Source organism: Tamandua tetradactyla, chromosome X, assembly GCF_023851605.1.
Source record: "Tamandua tetradactyla isolate mTamTet1 chromosome X, mTamTet1.pri, whole genome shotgun sequence".
Lineage (NCBI taxonomy): Eukaryota > Metazoa > Chordata > Mammalia > Pilosa > Myrmecophagidae > Tamandua > Tamandua tetradactyla.
Genome location: NC_135353.1, coordinates 111,855,022 through 111,870,718, shown reverse-complemented (window position 1 = coordinate 111,870,718; position 15,697 = coordinate 111,855,022). Strand labels below are relative to the sequence as shown.

General features: G+C 38.0%; 1 pseudogene across 1 annotated transcript in view; it reads left to right on the top strand.

Moving 5' to 3' along the window:
* The first annotated feature begins 7,438 nt into the window (after positions 1 to 7,438).
* Positions 7,439 to 15,697, top strand: part of LOC143671122 (spindlin-3-like) — a 29,553-nt pseudogene continuing 21,294 nt past the window's right edge. Inside the window, exon 1 of the transcript XR_013169493.1 lies at positions 7,439 to 7,663. The product of XR_013169493.1 is annotated as a spindlin-3-like (transcript). The remainder of the gene's footprint in view (positions 7,664 to 15,697) is intronic.

Below are 15,697 nucleotides of genomic sequence, written 5' to 3'. Positions count from 1 at the left end.
CAAAAAAGCAATAAATTTCAATGCACAACATGGCAATTAGTTGTAGAACAGAGTTCAGAGTTTGGTATTGGTTATAATTCTACAATTTTAAGTTTTTACTTCTAGTTACTTTAAAGTACAGGAGACTAAAAGAAATATCAATTTAATGATTCAACAACCATATTCATTTGTGAAACCCTAACTTCTTTCTATAACTCCACCATTGATCTTTCTATCCCACTTTTTTGGCATATTGAGGCTAAGTCCATTCTAACTTTCTCATGTTGAAGGAGCTATCAATGATATGGGGTAGGGAGATGGAACTAGCTGATGTTCTGGAGAGGTTGGACCTTCTAGGTTTCAGGACTTATTTGGTCCAGAGACCCATCTGGAGGTTGTAGGTTTCTAGAAAGTTACTCTAGTGCCTGGAACACTTGTGGAATCTTATATACTGCCCTAGGTGTTCTTTAGGATTACCTGGAATGGTTTTGGTTAAAGTTTGGCAAATTATGATAGGTAGCAATGTCTAATTGAACCTGACAAAAGAGTGACGTGCAGAGTAGCCTCTTGACTGTATTTGAACTCTCTCAGCCACTGATACTTCATCAGTTACACTTATTTTCCCCTTTTCGGTCAGGATGGAATTGTTGATCCCACAGTATCAGGACCAGACTCATCCCCGTGAGTCATCTCCCATGCTGCCAGGGAGACTTTAATCTCTGGATGTCATGTCCCATGTAGGGGGGAGTGGCCCAGTGATTTTGACAAGATGGTTAGGTCCACTCAACTGGGGAAGACCAATCTTTTCAACAAATGGTATTGGGAGAATTGGATATTCATATTTAAAAGACTAAAAAGGACCCCTATCTTATACCATATATAAAAATAGTTCAAAATAGATCAGAGAACTAACTATAAGAACCAGGACTATAAAACGCCTAGAAGAAAATGTAGTTAAATATCTTCAAGATCTTGTAGTAGGCAACACTTATACCCCCACGGCATAGATAATAATATTAAAAATAAATAAATGGACTTTCTCAAAATAATAAAAAACTTTTTAAAGTTTTAAGCTTTAAAAGTTTGCCAAGAAAGTGAAAAGGCAACCTAGTCAATGGGAGAAAATATTTGGAAACCACAGATCTGATAAGGGTTTAATATCCTTAATATCTGGAATAAGTAAGAATCATACAACTCAACAGCAAAAATCAAGCAACCCAATTTCTGAAATAGGTAAAATACTTGAATAGACATTTCCCCAAAGATGACATACAAATGACTAAAAAGCACAGGAAAAGATGCTCAAAATCCCTAGTTATTGAGGGAAATGCAAATCAAAACTGAAATGAAATATCATTTCACACCATCTGGAATGGCTACTATAAAAAAACACAGAAAACTACAAGTGTTGAAGGGGATGTGAGTAAATAGGAACATTCATTCACTGCTGGTGGCAATGTGAAATGGTACAATCTCTGTGAAAGACAATTTGGCAGTACCTCCAGAAGGTAAATTTAGAATTAACATATGGTCCAGCAACCCTGCTACTAGGTGTATATCTAGAAGAATTGAAAGCAGGTACTCAAACAGATATTTTCACGCTAATGTTCACATTGGTACTATTCACAATTGCCAAAAGTAGAATCAATCCAATACCCACCAAGCAATGAATGGATAAGCAAAATATGGTGTGCTGGTTTGAAACTGTTGTGTATCCCAGAAAAGCCATGTTCTTTAATTCTGATATAATGTTGTAGGGTGAGATTTTTTTAATTAAGTTGTTTCCATGGAAATGTACTACCCAATTATGGGTGGGACCTTTCGATTAGGTGGTTTCCATGGAGATGTATCTCTACCCATTCAAGGTCGTCTTTAACTGCTTACTAGAGTCCTTTAAGAGGGAATCATTTTGGAAAAAACTTCAGAGCTGACACAGAGAGACATTGGACATGCAGAAAGAAAATGCCTCCAGGGATGCTGCTTGAAACCAGAAGTCAAAGGACCAGCAGAGGCCAGCCACATGCCTTCTCAGCTGATAGAGGTGTTCTGGACCCAAGAAGAAATAAAAGATCTTAACACATTAATTACTAATCAAGAGATTGAATATGTAATAAAAAAAAAAACTTGCCCACAAAGAAAATTTGCAGACCAGATGGATTCACAGGTAAATTCTGCCAAACATTAAAGAATATTTAACTCCAATTCTGCTCTAACTCTTCCAAAATTTAAAGAAAGAGCACCCCCTAACTCATTTTATGAGGTGATTATCACCCTCACACCAAAGCCAGATAAACATACCACAAAAAAAGAAAACTTCAAGACAATAACTCTTATGAATATAGATGCAAAAACGTCAACAAAATACTAGCAGAGTCCAACAACATTTTAAAAGAATTATACACCATGATCAAGTGGGATTTATCCCTGGTATGGAAGGTTGGTTCAATATAAGACAAACAATTAATGGAATATATCACATTAACACAATGAAAGGAAAAACACACATGATCATCACAATTGATGGAGAAAAGGCATATGGAAAACTCCAGCACTCATTCCTGGTAAAAACATTTAGCACACTAAGAATAGAAATATTAGAAGGAAAGTTGCCAAACATGGTAAAGGTCATATATGAAAAGCCCACCACTAACATCCTACTTAATGGTGAAAGAAAGAAAGCTTTCTCTCTAAGATGAGGAAGAAGACAAGGATGCCCAGTGTCACCACTGTTATTCAACATTGTACCAGAAGTTCTTGTCAGAGAAATTAAGCATGAAAAAGAATAAAAGGATCCAAGTTAGAAACAAAGAAGTAAAACTTTTCCTATTTCTAGATGATACAATCCTGTATCAAAAACCTCTCAAAAAGTTAAGAATACACTCCTGGTCTTTACTATCTTTACTTCTGGCATTATACATGCCTCTAACCTTCATCTTTCAATCATACTCACACTCTTCTTTTTTCAGTGCCCTTACAATATTGTGGCACTATCAGATACTATTGTGCTATCCATTTCTGGATCTATACAATCAATCCTCTTAAACATTCTGTTGACATGACCCTGTGGATGAGCCTGGACCCAGTATCCTGGGATTGAGAAAGCCCTTTTGACCAAAAGGAGGGAGATAAGTGAACCAAAATAAAATTTCAGTGGCTGAGAGATTTCAAATAGAATCAAAGGATCATTCTATCGGTTTAATCTTATGTATTATATGAATATTCCTTTTTAGTTTTTAGTGAATTAGAATGGCTAGAAGGAAATACCTGAAACTGTCGAACTGTATTCCAGTAACTTTGATTCTTGAAGACAATTGCATAGTATATAGCTTTTACAGTGTGAGCATGCAATAGTGAAGATCTTGTGACTGATATTCCCTTTAACGAGTGTATGGAAAGATAAGTAAAAAATAAGGATGTAAATACATAAATAATAGGAGAAAATAAGGAGTTTGGGATGTTTTTGGTGTTCTTTTTCCATTTTTATTTTCTTAAATGTATTTTTGAAGTAACGAAAATGTTAAAAATTAATTGTAGTGAAGAATGCACAACTATATGATGATACTGTGGACCACTGATTCATAGCATCAACATATAGAATCATCTCAACACTACTGTAATTCTACATTGCACTGGATGTTCTAGCTAGAGCAATCATGCGAGAAAAAGAAATAAAAAGCATCCATCAGAATGAAGCTGAATGTGAGAATGATAGAGGGAGAAGGGCTGGAGGCACATATGAAACCAGAAGGAAACACAGATGATAAAGACTGAGATGGTATAATCTAGAAATGCCTTAGAATGTACAATGATAGTGACTAAATTATACAAATTAAAAAATGCTTTTGCATGAGGAAGAACTAAGGAATGCCAATATTGCAGGGTGTTGAGAATGGATGGTCATTCATATTTTAAAATTTCAACTTCTGCATGAGACTAAAGCAAGAAATATTTATTTGGTACAAAATTTATATTTTGACTAGTGCACTTCCTAACTTAACTTATATGGACAGTTTAATAGAACACCATAAGTACATACAACCTTGAATAGGACATGAGGTTTTGTTAGTTTGTCCAGATTAGTGTGATGTCCCAATAAATCCCAGGGTGATTTGAATAGTGAATAAAGAGATATTTGCAGGGTCCCCTTGGGGGAATGGGGAGAAAGGGGAAAAATTAAACTTCCTCTTTTGGAGAATTCCTGATGTACAACCAAATCAATAGGCTGAGCCCTCAGTCTTGGGGTTTGCCTTTATAAAACTTATCCCAGCAAAAGATAGGCTAAGCCTACTTAAAATTAAGCCCAGGGGTTACCCCAGAGACCCTCTTCTGTTGCTCAGATGTGGCCTCTCTCTCTCAGTCAACACGAGAAGCCAACTCACTGCCCTCCCCCTCCCTACGTGGGGCATGACTCCAGGGGTGTGGACCTTCCTGGCAACGTGAAACAAATCCTAGAATGAGCTGGGACTCAGCACCAAGGGATTGAGAAACCTTCTCGACCGAAAGGGGGAAGAGAGAAATGAGACAAAATGAAGTGTCAGTGGCTGAAAGATTTCAAACAGAGTAGAGAGGTTATCCTGGAGGTTATGCTTATGTGTTATATAGATATCCCCTTTTTAGTTTATGGAGTATTAGAGTGGCTAGAGGGAAGTATCTGAAACTGTAGAATTACACTGCAGTAGCCATGTTCGTTGAAGATGATTGTATAATGATATAACTTTCGCAGTGTGGCTGTGTGATTGTGAAAACTTTGTGTCTGACGCTCCTTTTATTACGGAACATATATTTATATAAAATATATTATTTTATATTTATATAAAAATATGGACAAGAAATAAACAAATAATAAGTGGAATAAAGGTTAAAATAAATTTAGTATATTGAAATATTAGTGGTCAATGAGAGGGAGGAGTAAGGGGTAGGGCATGTATGAGTTTTTTCTTTTTTCTTTCTTTTGCTGGAGAGATGCAAATGTTCAAAAAAATAATCATGGTGATGAATACACAACTACGTGATGATATTGTGAGCCATGGATTGTAACCATGTCAAGAATGCTTGTATGTTTGTTTGTTGTTCATGACAAAAAAAAGAAACTGCCAAAAGAAAAATCATCCATCAGAAAGTAAGAAATAAAACTTTCCTTATTTGCATGTGGCATGAGACTATATACAGAAAATTCTGAAAAATCCAAAACAAAGCTCCTAGAGCTAACAAAGAAATTCAGTAAAAAGGCAGAGTCTAAGATAAGCATATGAAAATCAGTAGTGTTTTTATACACTAATAGTGAACAATCAGAAGGCAAAAATCAAGAATACAATCTATTTATTTTAGCAGCTAAAAGAATCAAATATCTAGGAATAAATCTAATCAAGGACATAAAGCACTTCTACAAAGAAAACTATAAAACATTGCTAAGAAAAATGATAAAGACCAAAATAAATGGTAAGATACTCCACAATCATAGATTGAAAGACTAAATATTATTAAAATGTCAATTATATCCAAAGTGATTTACAGATTCAATGCAGTCCAATCAAAATTTCAACAGCTTTGTTTGGAGAAATGGAAAAACCAGTCACCAAAGTTATATGAGAGAACAAGGGCCCTTGAATAGTCAAAGCCACATGAAAAAGGAGAAGGAAGGTGGAGGACTCACACTTTCCACCTGAAAACTTATCACAAACCATAGTAATCAAAACAGTATAGTACCAGCACAAGGACAGACCCACAGACCAAAGGAATGAAGTTTGGTGTGCAGAAATAAACTATTATTTTTTCTGTTTCTGACATTTTACTATTTCATGCATTCAGATTTCTTGATTTTTTAATGACTTTTCTATGCCTTTTAAGCATTTTTTGTTAGTGTCCTGCCCTTTCTATATAGAGCAAAATAAATTATTTCTTTCTTCTGACTTTTTAAAATCACCTTGACCACAATTTAGATAGTTAACCAGTTATTCTTGAATCACTTTTAAAATAAGTCTTTCTTCATTGAATTGTCATTGTAGTTTTGTGTCTAGCCTATTTATTCTCAAGCCAACAGTTTAATAGAAGCATCATTTATAAGCATTAAAAAATGTAAACGTCTAACAATAGCAGGGAACGGTTAAATTATGAAAAAAATCCTTACAATGAATTTTATGAAAGTACTAGCCATGTTTTCAGATAATACTAATAACGTGAAAAAATGCTAATTTTACATGGAAAATGACAAAGCGTGAATTTTCATATGAAAAATGAGCACAGCTTTGAAAGAGCTTAGAAAGAAATGCAAAGGAATTAACCTGTTAATATTTTGCTGTGAGCCCTGGGGAATGAGAGATTGGATTACAGTTGATTGTTTTCTTCTTCATGACAATCTTATGAAATTTAGCGTCCACTTTGTGCATGCAATTCTGTCGCTTGAGGAAAAAAAGGGAAAAGGAAAAAGAAAATAACACCCTCAAGAATGAAAGTCTGAGAATGACTAGACGGGGAAAAATAATTTAAAGATTCGGTCAAAATGGCAGACTAAGTACTGGCGCATTTCTCTGGCCCTATCCCAAATCCCCTTAATTTACAGGTAAGGTAAGTTTATGTAGATATAAGGCTACGGGGTGGGGGTGGGGGTGGGAAGGAAAGGGCAAATTCTTGGAATATGGAAAGCAGACGGGGAAAGGATGCTGAGGGGGTGAAGGTGGATGTGGGGGTGGGGAGCAAAGCGGCTCTTAACTGCGATGGGGTGGGGCGACAGAAAGTGTGATTTGGGGAGATTGGGCTCCTCTACTCCGGATTGGAGGAAGAAACAGGGCGGGGGATAGGGTGTGGGGGGCTGCTGGGTGTCTGGCAGGAAGGGGAGGCCTCTCTCTGGGCAGGAAGCTGCGCCACGGAAAGGGAGGAGACTGTGGTGGGAACAGCAGCGGTTAGGAGCCCAACGTGGCAGAGGTGCCGCCACCGCCAACTGAAGGCTGAGGACGAGTGAGCAGAGAGCTGGGGACCCTTCCGCTATCTCATCCCGTGCCCCTCCGCCTTCCTAGACGCCTACGGATCCTTCCCGCCCAGCTCTTGGAAGCACTGGACCCGTCGGCTGCTGGTCCTCCTTTGCCGCAGGCTCACAGAGGAGGCTGCTGCCAGGTGTCGGATTTGGACGCGTGAGGCCCGCGATCCCGGGCGGTGGGGAGCGCACGCCCCTTGGTTGGAATAGTGTTGCACATAGGGAAGGAGAAATGGAGGGAACCCCTGTTTCATCCGCCGTAGCCGCAGCTCCCTCCGGCTAGCTAGCCAGGAGCTAAGGAGGTTACTGCTGGCAGGTAGTCAGGGTGCATCGATTTCCAGGTTTGCTATGTACAGGCTCGCGGGGAAAACTTAGGCGCGGACACACGGGGTGCACTGATAATGAGAAAAGGTTCACCGTGTGATGGATTGAATTTATATTTTCTTAGTTTCTTTCCTCGTCTCGCCGTGGACTGGGCTGCTCTCAGGCATGAAGACACCATTCTGAAAGGCGGCAGCAGGGCAGCGGTCCAGGGCAGGTGCGGGACACTCCGGTGTGTCTGTTACCATGATGAAGAGGAAGACTATGCACAAGAATCATCGGGGTAGACCCACCAACCAGGCTCGGAGGAACATCGTGGGCTGCAGAATTCAGCATGGATGGAAAGAAGGAAATGAACCTCTGACACAGTGGAAGGGAACAGTTTTGGATCAGGTACCTGTAAATCCCTCTCTATCTTATCAAATATGATGGATTTGACTGTGTTTATGGATTGGAACTTCACAGAGATGAAAGAGTGTCATCACTTGAAGTCCTTCCTAATAGACTTGCCTCATCTAGAATCAGTGAAACACACTTAGCTGAAATAATGATTGGCAAAGCTGTGGAACACATTTTTGAGACAGAGGAAGGTTGCAAAAATGAATGGCGGGGGATGATCTTAGGTCAGGCACCAGTCATGAATACATGGTTTTACATTACCTATGAGAAAGATCCTGTACTGTATATGTACCAGCTCTTAAATGATTATAAGGATGGTGACCTCCGCATCCTACAAGATTCCATTGATTCTTCTCCAGCAGAGAGGGAGCCAGGAGAAGTCCTAGACAGCCTAGTAGGCAGACAGGTTGAATATGCCAAAGATGATGGCTCCAAGAGAACTGGCATGGTCATTCATCAGGTAGAAGCTAAGCCCTCTGTGTACTTCATCAAGTTTGATGATGATTTCCATATTTATGTCTACGATTTGGTAAAAACATCTTAGAAGTCATCATGAAATTTGCGAACTATGTGAGACTATTTATGTATAAAATCTGTGAATGCAAGAAGTCTCGGTTGTTTGTGGATTTTGCCTGTCAAAAAATTTGGGACTTCTGCCCTCACAGAAATTTCTGCAAGAAAGCTTCTGCCCTTCTCTCTACCCTTTTCACTGCTCCCCCCTACAGAAGGAGTACTGATTTATCTAATTACTAAGAAGAGTAAAGTCTGGCATCCATTGACCAATATTTTAATATTGGAAGATATTTATACTGGGAGGTTAAAGGCAGCTGAACACCTCTTCTTCACCATTTTGGGCACTTGAACTTACTCATTGAGGTGAGAAGCTTCCTAAGTTATTCCATGTGGCTGGTTGTGTAAGTATCTTTGAGGTCCCAATTCTTCCCCTGCCCCAGCACCCTTGGCCAGGTGACTTCAAAAGTCTAATTTGTGGAGGAAAAAGCTCATTTTGTTCTCCTGTCCAACTTGTATTCTCAAGTCTAACTGAACTAAAATAAGGCTGAAATTTTCTCCCTTTTTGATTCTTGTACCTATTTCTCAACTGGTTCAGAATCAAGAGGGTAATTACTTTGCATTTTTGTGCATAAGCATAGGCTGGGAAACCTTACAAAACTGATTAGAGGGCAAGCGTTTGGGGACTAAGCAAGTGGAGAGATCAAGGTGTCTGGGGAAGCACCAATGGGAGGCTTTGGTCATCAGTGGCATTAGGGTCTCTTTTGCCTGCAGTAGCTCTGGCTGGTGTCTACAGACATGTAGTTATTTTAACAAATGTAGACTGTGTAGGCTGTGTCAGCACAGTGAAACATTAAGCCAGGCTCTTCTAGCTAAAGTCCTCAGTGACAAGCCAAAGGCCAGGTTTAGCAAGGATTGTCAGATCTGACCAGGATCTCAAAATGAAAGGACAGAAATCTGGAATCTGGCCAAGGTAACATGTCTTTCCTATGCCAAGAGAGACTCTAAGTTAATCCAGAGAATACTTCTGAGAAGTTTTAGATGTGATTCTTAGGTACTTCAGAGTCCCAGCATATGAGGTGAGCAAGTTACTTGATAGAACCAAGCAAAGCTGAAAGCAGGCTTTGTTTCCTTGTAGGAACTGTTTGTCTCATCAATTATGGTGTCCCAGAAAGATTGCGGAACACATGGATTACAATCAGTGCTAAATGATATTTAATGTTAATGATGTTCCAAGTGCTGGCTTTGTTCTTTCTATCAATAAATATAATAGATATTTGTATCAGTGCTTTGCATTTAATCTTTATTCTGTTTCTTAGCTGGCTCTAAGAAACTCATGTGCAGATAGGAGTGGGCGCTACAAGAACAGAAAAGTAAGTAATGGAAGGGTCTTGCACCTGGCATTATTGAAGGCATTAGTGAAAGTTAACCAAAATCTAGGAAATAAAGGTTGAAAAATAAGCAAGGTTTTGGAGAGGAGCTTCCTGATACAAGCTCCAGTAACAGTGACAGTCTAGTAAAGTCTTGAACTTCTGCACATTTGGAGCTGGGTTTTAATGGCAGTACAACCAGCCACTTGGGAGTGCCTTCTAAGTTGGTTACAGGTTATGAAGTCCAGACTACAAGCACAGACAGACTGGCATCCTTATGAGGATGAAAACAAGAGGATATTATCTTTTCTCTCATGTTTTCTTTGCTACTTCTCCTCCTTTTGATGACTTTAAGCCTCTGCTATGATATTTGACTGACAACAGAATTGTGGGTCTGTATCATATTGTCCTATGTTCTAAGTCCTGGGAACAAAATTGGCTTGGGATAATTGTTTTAGTAGCTGGAAATTGGCATACTTTCTAATTTTTTGGATGTGAGGCTGATGCTGTGATAATTTTATGTCCTGTTGACTCCTTGGACTCTAAAAATGGACACGCAATTGTAGGGTTGGGTTAATTCAGCTCCTGAGGTCCTGAAGCAACTACACCCATTCAAGAGGAAGACCACCCAGGTTGCACCAGCTGAAGGAATCTCATTTGTTCACAACATCTCAGTGAGATATTTATGGCTGAAATAAGAAAAACAAGAAATTGAGAAGGGCAGAATTTTGGACTTTAATTCTTTTGAACTTTAACTTAGAAATTTAATTTGAGGCATTAACTTTCCCTTGGAATCTAATAGTTAGAGGGGGTTTCATGTAGTTCAAATTAAGACTTTTTCATTGTGCTTTTGACATTGAATTATTTGGAATAATTCAATAATTATTATTTATGCTGTCTTTGGCACTTATAGAATCTTTGTAAGCTATGTTGGATAATGTGACTGGGTATAATTTTAAATTGGGTATAAAACGTTGAATGAATTTTCAGCCCAGGGTATAACATAGCTTTAGAGTTAATTTAATTAATGGCCTCTTTTGCCTCAGTCCAGAGCCTTCTAGGGGCAATAGCAAAACTGCACACTGGCCTTTCAGAGGTGGGAACAGGGCTTTCCAAAAACACTGCTGGTATTCCTGAAAGGGGACAACAAGACTCCTGTTTGTTAACCAGAATCTTGGGTGTTAGCCCCTGTGGCTTAAGAGGGCAAAATCATCAGACAATAATGGCATGCCTCTCTCTAAGTTTCTGACTTAAGAAAACAAAAAAGAACTTATATCTCTTAAATATACTTCAAAGAAAGTTTCTGCCAAGATCTCCTTGCCACTCATTCAGTCTTCCATGTGGGAGGTGAGCTGATGAGATTGAGAAAGAGGTTATTACAGACCTATGCCCCTCTTGGTGCTTGAGCTCATTGCTTACAGTGAGGTATGGGAAATACTGCAGTCCTTCACTACCTGACTGGGTTAATCATCTGCTTTGTTGATCTAGCTCTTCCTGCATGTCTGGGAAATCTCAATGTCTATATGCTTAAGGTTAGAAGTTGGAAGTTCATTTCAGCCTCAGGTCCAAGTCATGTTCTCTTATCCAGCTCTACCAGCAATAAAGTCAATATGAATTTTTTCTTTTTAATTTTAATATATAATATATTAACTTAATATATTAATTTTAATATTTAAATCATTTTTGGAAAAAATAACACATACCTATGTTAAAAATCAAACAGCACAAAAAGGTTTAAAGTTAAAAGTAAGTCTGCTTTCCTTCTTCTCAACTCTGGCCTCATTCCACTTGAACAGCTCTTGTCGCACCCTTTTGGGCGCGCTCATTGAGGTGTGATGTTTCTGAGATATTTCAAAGGTAACCACTGATACCAGTTACTTACATATCCTTACAGAGATATTCCATAGTATTTAAAAGCATATATGTGTGCGGGTATCTGTGTGTATCAGTTTTTTATGCAAATGGTGGGATATTATAAATGCTGTTCTGAAGCTTGCTTTTTTTTACTTAACAATATATTAAAGCTCATATTTTAATCCTTATTTGATTCCTGTGTATATTTTAATTAGTTCAGAAATGGAAGGAAAGGGTATGTGATTAATTCAAACTTTCAAACTCCAACCCAGTTTAATGAGAACTTAAATGACCTTGCAAACCCACCATTTCTGCCAGCAAAAATTTTCTGAATAGTAGAATGTGGAATGCATGTGAAAATGACTTATTTTGTGGGAGGAACTCCTTGAGAGAAGCCAATAATTTTTGTTGACGGAAGTTAAATGGAAAATCAGCTATAAATTAAAGTGTGAGAAAATGTTAAATTATATAATCAATATTCCACAAATGAAATGAACGTTTATTTTTTCTATTCATTTTGTACTGCCACATGCAAATACATACAGTTTGGATTTGCTTTTTCTAACAGAATGCCTTTCGGCATTTAACAGGAACCCCATTTCAAACAAACTTAAACAGTTACCGAATATCATTGATTCAAGTAACTAAAAACATTCAGCGGTCATGTAGGTTCCAGGCACAGTTTGATTAGTGCTCAGGTTCAGTGTCTTCAATTCTTAAAGATCTTCTCTTCTTCAGTTTCATGCTCAGGCCATACTTCCTCCTGGGAGCAATATTGGACTAAAAGTAACAGGCTTTAGCAGTTCCAATCCAGAGAAGGATAGAGAGCCTACGTCCTGTAACATACTCTGAAATGGCTTAGTTCACATACCTACTCCTGGACCAATCATTGAAGTCCCATGAATAAAATACTATTTGTTAAACTATAATGTAAAATCTTCTTAAAAGTGCTTGCTAAACTGTACTTTGAAATTTATCACTTTTCTGCATTTGTGTTATATTCAATAATAGAAAAAATATATTTTAAAAAGGCCCACCCTCAAAATACAGCACTAAGCTCTCATAATTCTTATCACAGCATGGACAAGCTTATTGGACAGCTATAATATCTGCAGATATTAAGTTTAGCCTGGGGCATATGTTCCATCCCTGAACTCTGGGAATTATTTCCCTTGAACCAAATGGATTCCTAGTAAAGTCAAGGGCTTGAGAGAAATGAAGAGGGAATGCCATGAACCAATGGCTATTATACCTGGCATCCATGGACATCTTTCTTCCCAAACATCCACTTTCAAAAATGCCCACACCTACACCGTAATGGATTTAATGTTCCCATAGGTACAAAATCTAATTATTATCCAGTGACTGCATCTAGCAAATTCAGGATCTTTAGTTGATAGGCAGTCATCTTCAGATTGATGCATCTTCTGGTGATCTATAGTTAAATTATAAAATTATAGACTACCCAGTACCCCAAAACATCTTATATACACTGGCGTAGAGGTGATTGAAGAACCGTAATAAAAACTGCTATTTGGACAGAGGAGGAAATAGAAAACAATATACAGTAGTTTCTGGTTGAAAGCATATATCATGTCCTGTTAGACAAAAACTCTATGCCCCTGGCAATGGAGTGGGCACTCTGGTCAGCCAGCCTCTTTTTGTTCTCTGGGAAGGTCTCTCTTTCTGAGGGCTGTACAACTTTACCAGTCTGCTTCATTTTATGCCATTTCTTGTGCCTGGGGATTGTTCTGGGGATTTAACAATCACAGTTTGATTGTTGTTGTTTGCCAGGCTTGGAGTTTCTTTAATATTGAGGCACTCAAATTTTAGCATACATCAGAATCAACTGGTGAACTTAGGTACAAATTGCTGGCCTCCACTGAGAAAGATTCTGATTCTGAGAAAGGTCTAGGGGAGGCCTAAGGATTTATATTTATAACAAGTTCCCACATGAAACTGATGCCGCTGGGTAGGGGCTCCACATTGAGAATCACAGACTTGTGGGTGTCAATTGAGTGAGGCCAGAGTCATTATTTCATAAATTTATCTGATATGATTTACCAGGAGTACTTGTTAAAATATGAATTCCTGAGCCTTACCCTAGACTTAATGAATCAAAATCTCCTAGGAAGGGACCTGGCAAAGCAGTATCAAACACCCCAGGTGATTCTTACCATCAGGAATGATTGGGAAACACTGATCTAGGTGATTAGGCTTTTCTTGCTCCCAAACTTATCTTGTGATAAGTTTCCCATCTCCTTGTTCTTGCTGTCACTAAGCTTAGTTTGCGGTAAGAATTTAGGCTTTCCAATCTTACGAGGCTCCAGATTATACAGATCTGTTTCAACTAGGATTTCAGGCTACTTGTAACTAAACTAGCAAAGCTCTATTTTATTCACTCACTGTTTTCAGATAGGCTAGTTTCAACAATGGAGATAGTATGCTTGGCCTTGGCCTAAAAAAACTAGATTCAGGGACGGCATGTTCCCCAAGGGATTATGCAATAAGAAAGAGACAGGTTAGCAGATTTGGCATTAATTCTAGACTCCACTAGTTCTATGACTTTGGGCAAGTGACTTAATCTTTCCAAGGCTATTTTATCATCTTGATGATGAGGGTAATAATCCTTGTTTTATTGGGTTCTGTTGAAAACTAAATGAGAAACTATATCTTTAGCACATAACATGGTGCAGTACAGGTACTTAATAAAGATGAATTCCCTTTAGTATAGAGGAATTACCCTAGGGAATAGAGCCCATGTCATTTTGGTTGACCTTTATATCCATATCTAAGATTTAGCAATGCTCCAGTGGACATTTAACTAGTTAATATAGTTCCATGAGTTCTATTATTACTGAAACATGACTTTAAATCTTTGGATGTACATAGCTTCTACCTTTCCTTATGAAACTGAGAACACTGTCCCAGGGAGCTCATTAGTCTTCATAACATTCAAGGGTGATGAGGAGGACAGGATATTTTGTAGATTCAATCATTCATTCAACTACTATAAGCCAAGGCCTTTTTGATGTTTTGGCCAATAACTGATGAAAGAGATAAATAAGGCCTATAACTCGTAGAGACCTTGAATTCTCGTAGGTAAAAGAAAGACAATAAAGATGTAAATAATTGACCTGTATAATTTCAGAGTGATACATTTTATGAAGAAAAACCCAAAGCAATGGAATAGAGAGTAAATGAAATAGGGGGCTACTTCAGCTAGGGGTTGTCAGAGAATGGTCTATCTGAGTTGATATTTGAGCAGATAATTGAAAGGTGAGAAAGCCAACAAACACATGCAATGATTTGTGGGAGAAGTGTTCTAGAGAATAACAAGCTGAAAGTCTTGGATAGCTGAAGTCACTTAATCATGGTTATTAACTCAGACATCTGTTTATCACCGAGACCCATAGCTCATGATTCTTCTCTAACTGATCTGTTCAGCAGGCCCACTTTGTCTTGTTCTTATTTGAAAGTCAGAAGACATAACAAATAATCCGCTTTTTTGCAGTTGCTATTCAGATTCTAGATAGTAAATGAAAGAACTAAGAGAAGTCACTGATTAAACAGAAATGGAGCAAATTTCTGCCCCTAACCCAAATCCATGAAACAGGTACACAACATGGAATTGAAAAGCCCATACATGATATAATGAATGTGTATGTCTATTTTTGTGGTAACATTTTCAAGCACAGACTATAAGACATTTCTGCTACTTAATTTATATCATTCATCTCTGGATGGTGGTGTGATGACAGTCAGCATTTGTGGAGCACCTAGTATGTGCCAGGCCGATTATAACACTAGGAGCTGAGCATTACCACTTTATAGATAAGTAAATCGGGCTTCAAGAAAAAAAGGAAACCATGATCACACAGCTAAGTAAGAGAACTGGACATGAACCTAGGTCTACTGATGACAAATGCTACTGTAATTATTGTTTTTACTAACATTTGCATAAAATGTTTACTATTTCAAAATGATTCACAGTTGTGATCTTCCCCCTAACTTATTTCCTTCCTTTTCTATCACCCTCCCCAACACACACTTTGGTCTTACTGTTAAAGCTACTTCATTTAGTAGTTCAACAAATTTATTTAGTGGTTATTTTTTTCCAAACACTGAAACTAAGCACTTGTAATATTTCAGTGAACAAAACAATTAATGATCCTTGCCTACATTGAGATTATATTTTAGCAAAGGGAGATGGACAATCAACAATAAACAAAATAGGTAAGTAAATTATATAGGATATCAACAAGCAATAAATTTTATGAAAAAATGAAAATTA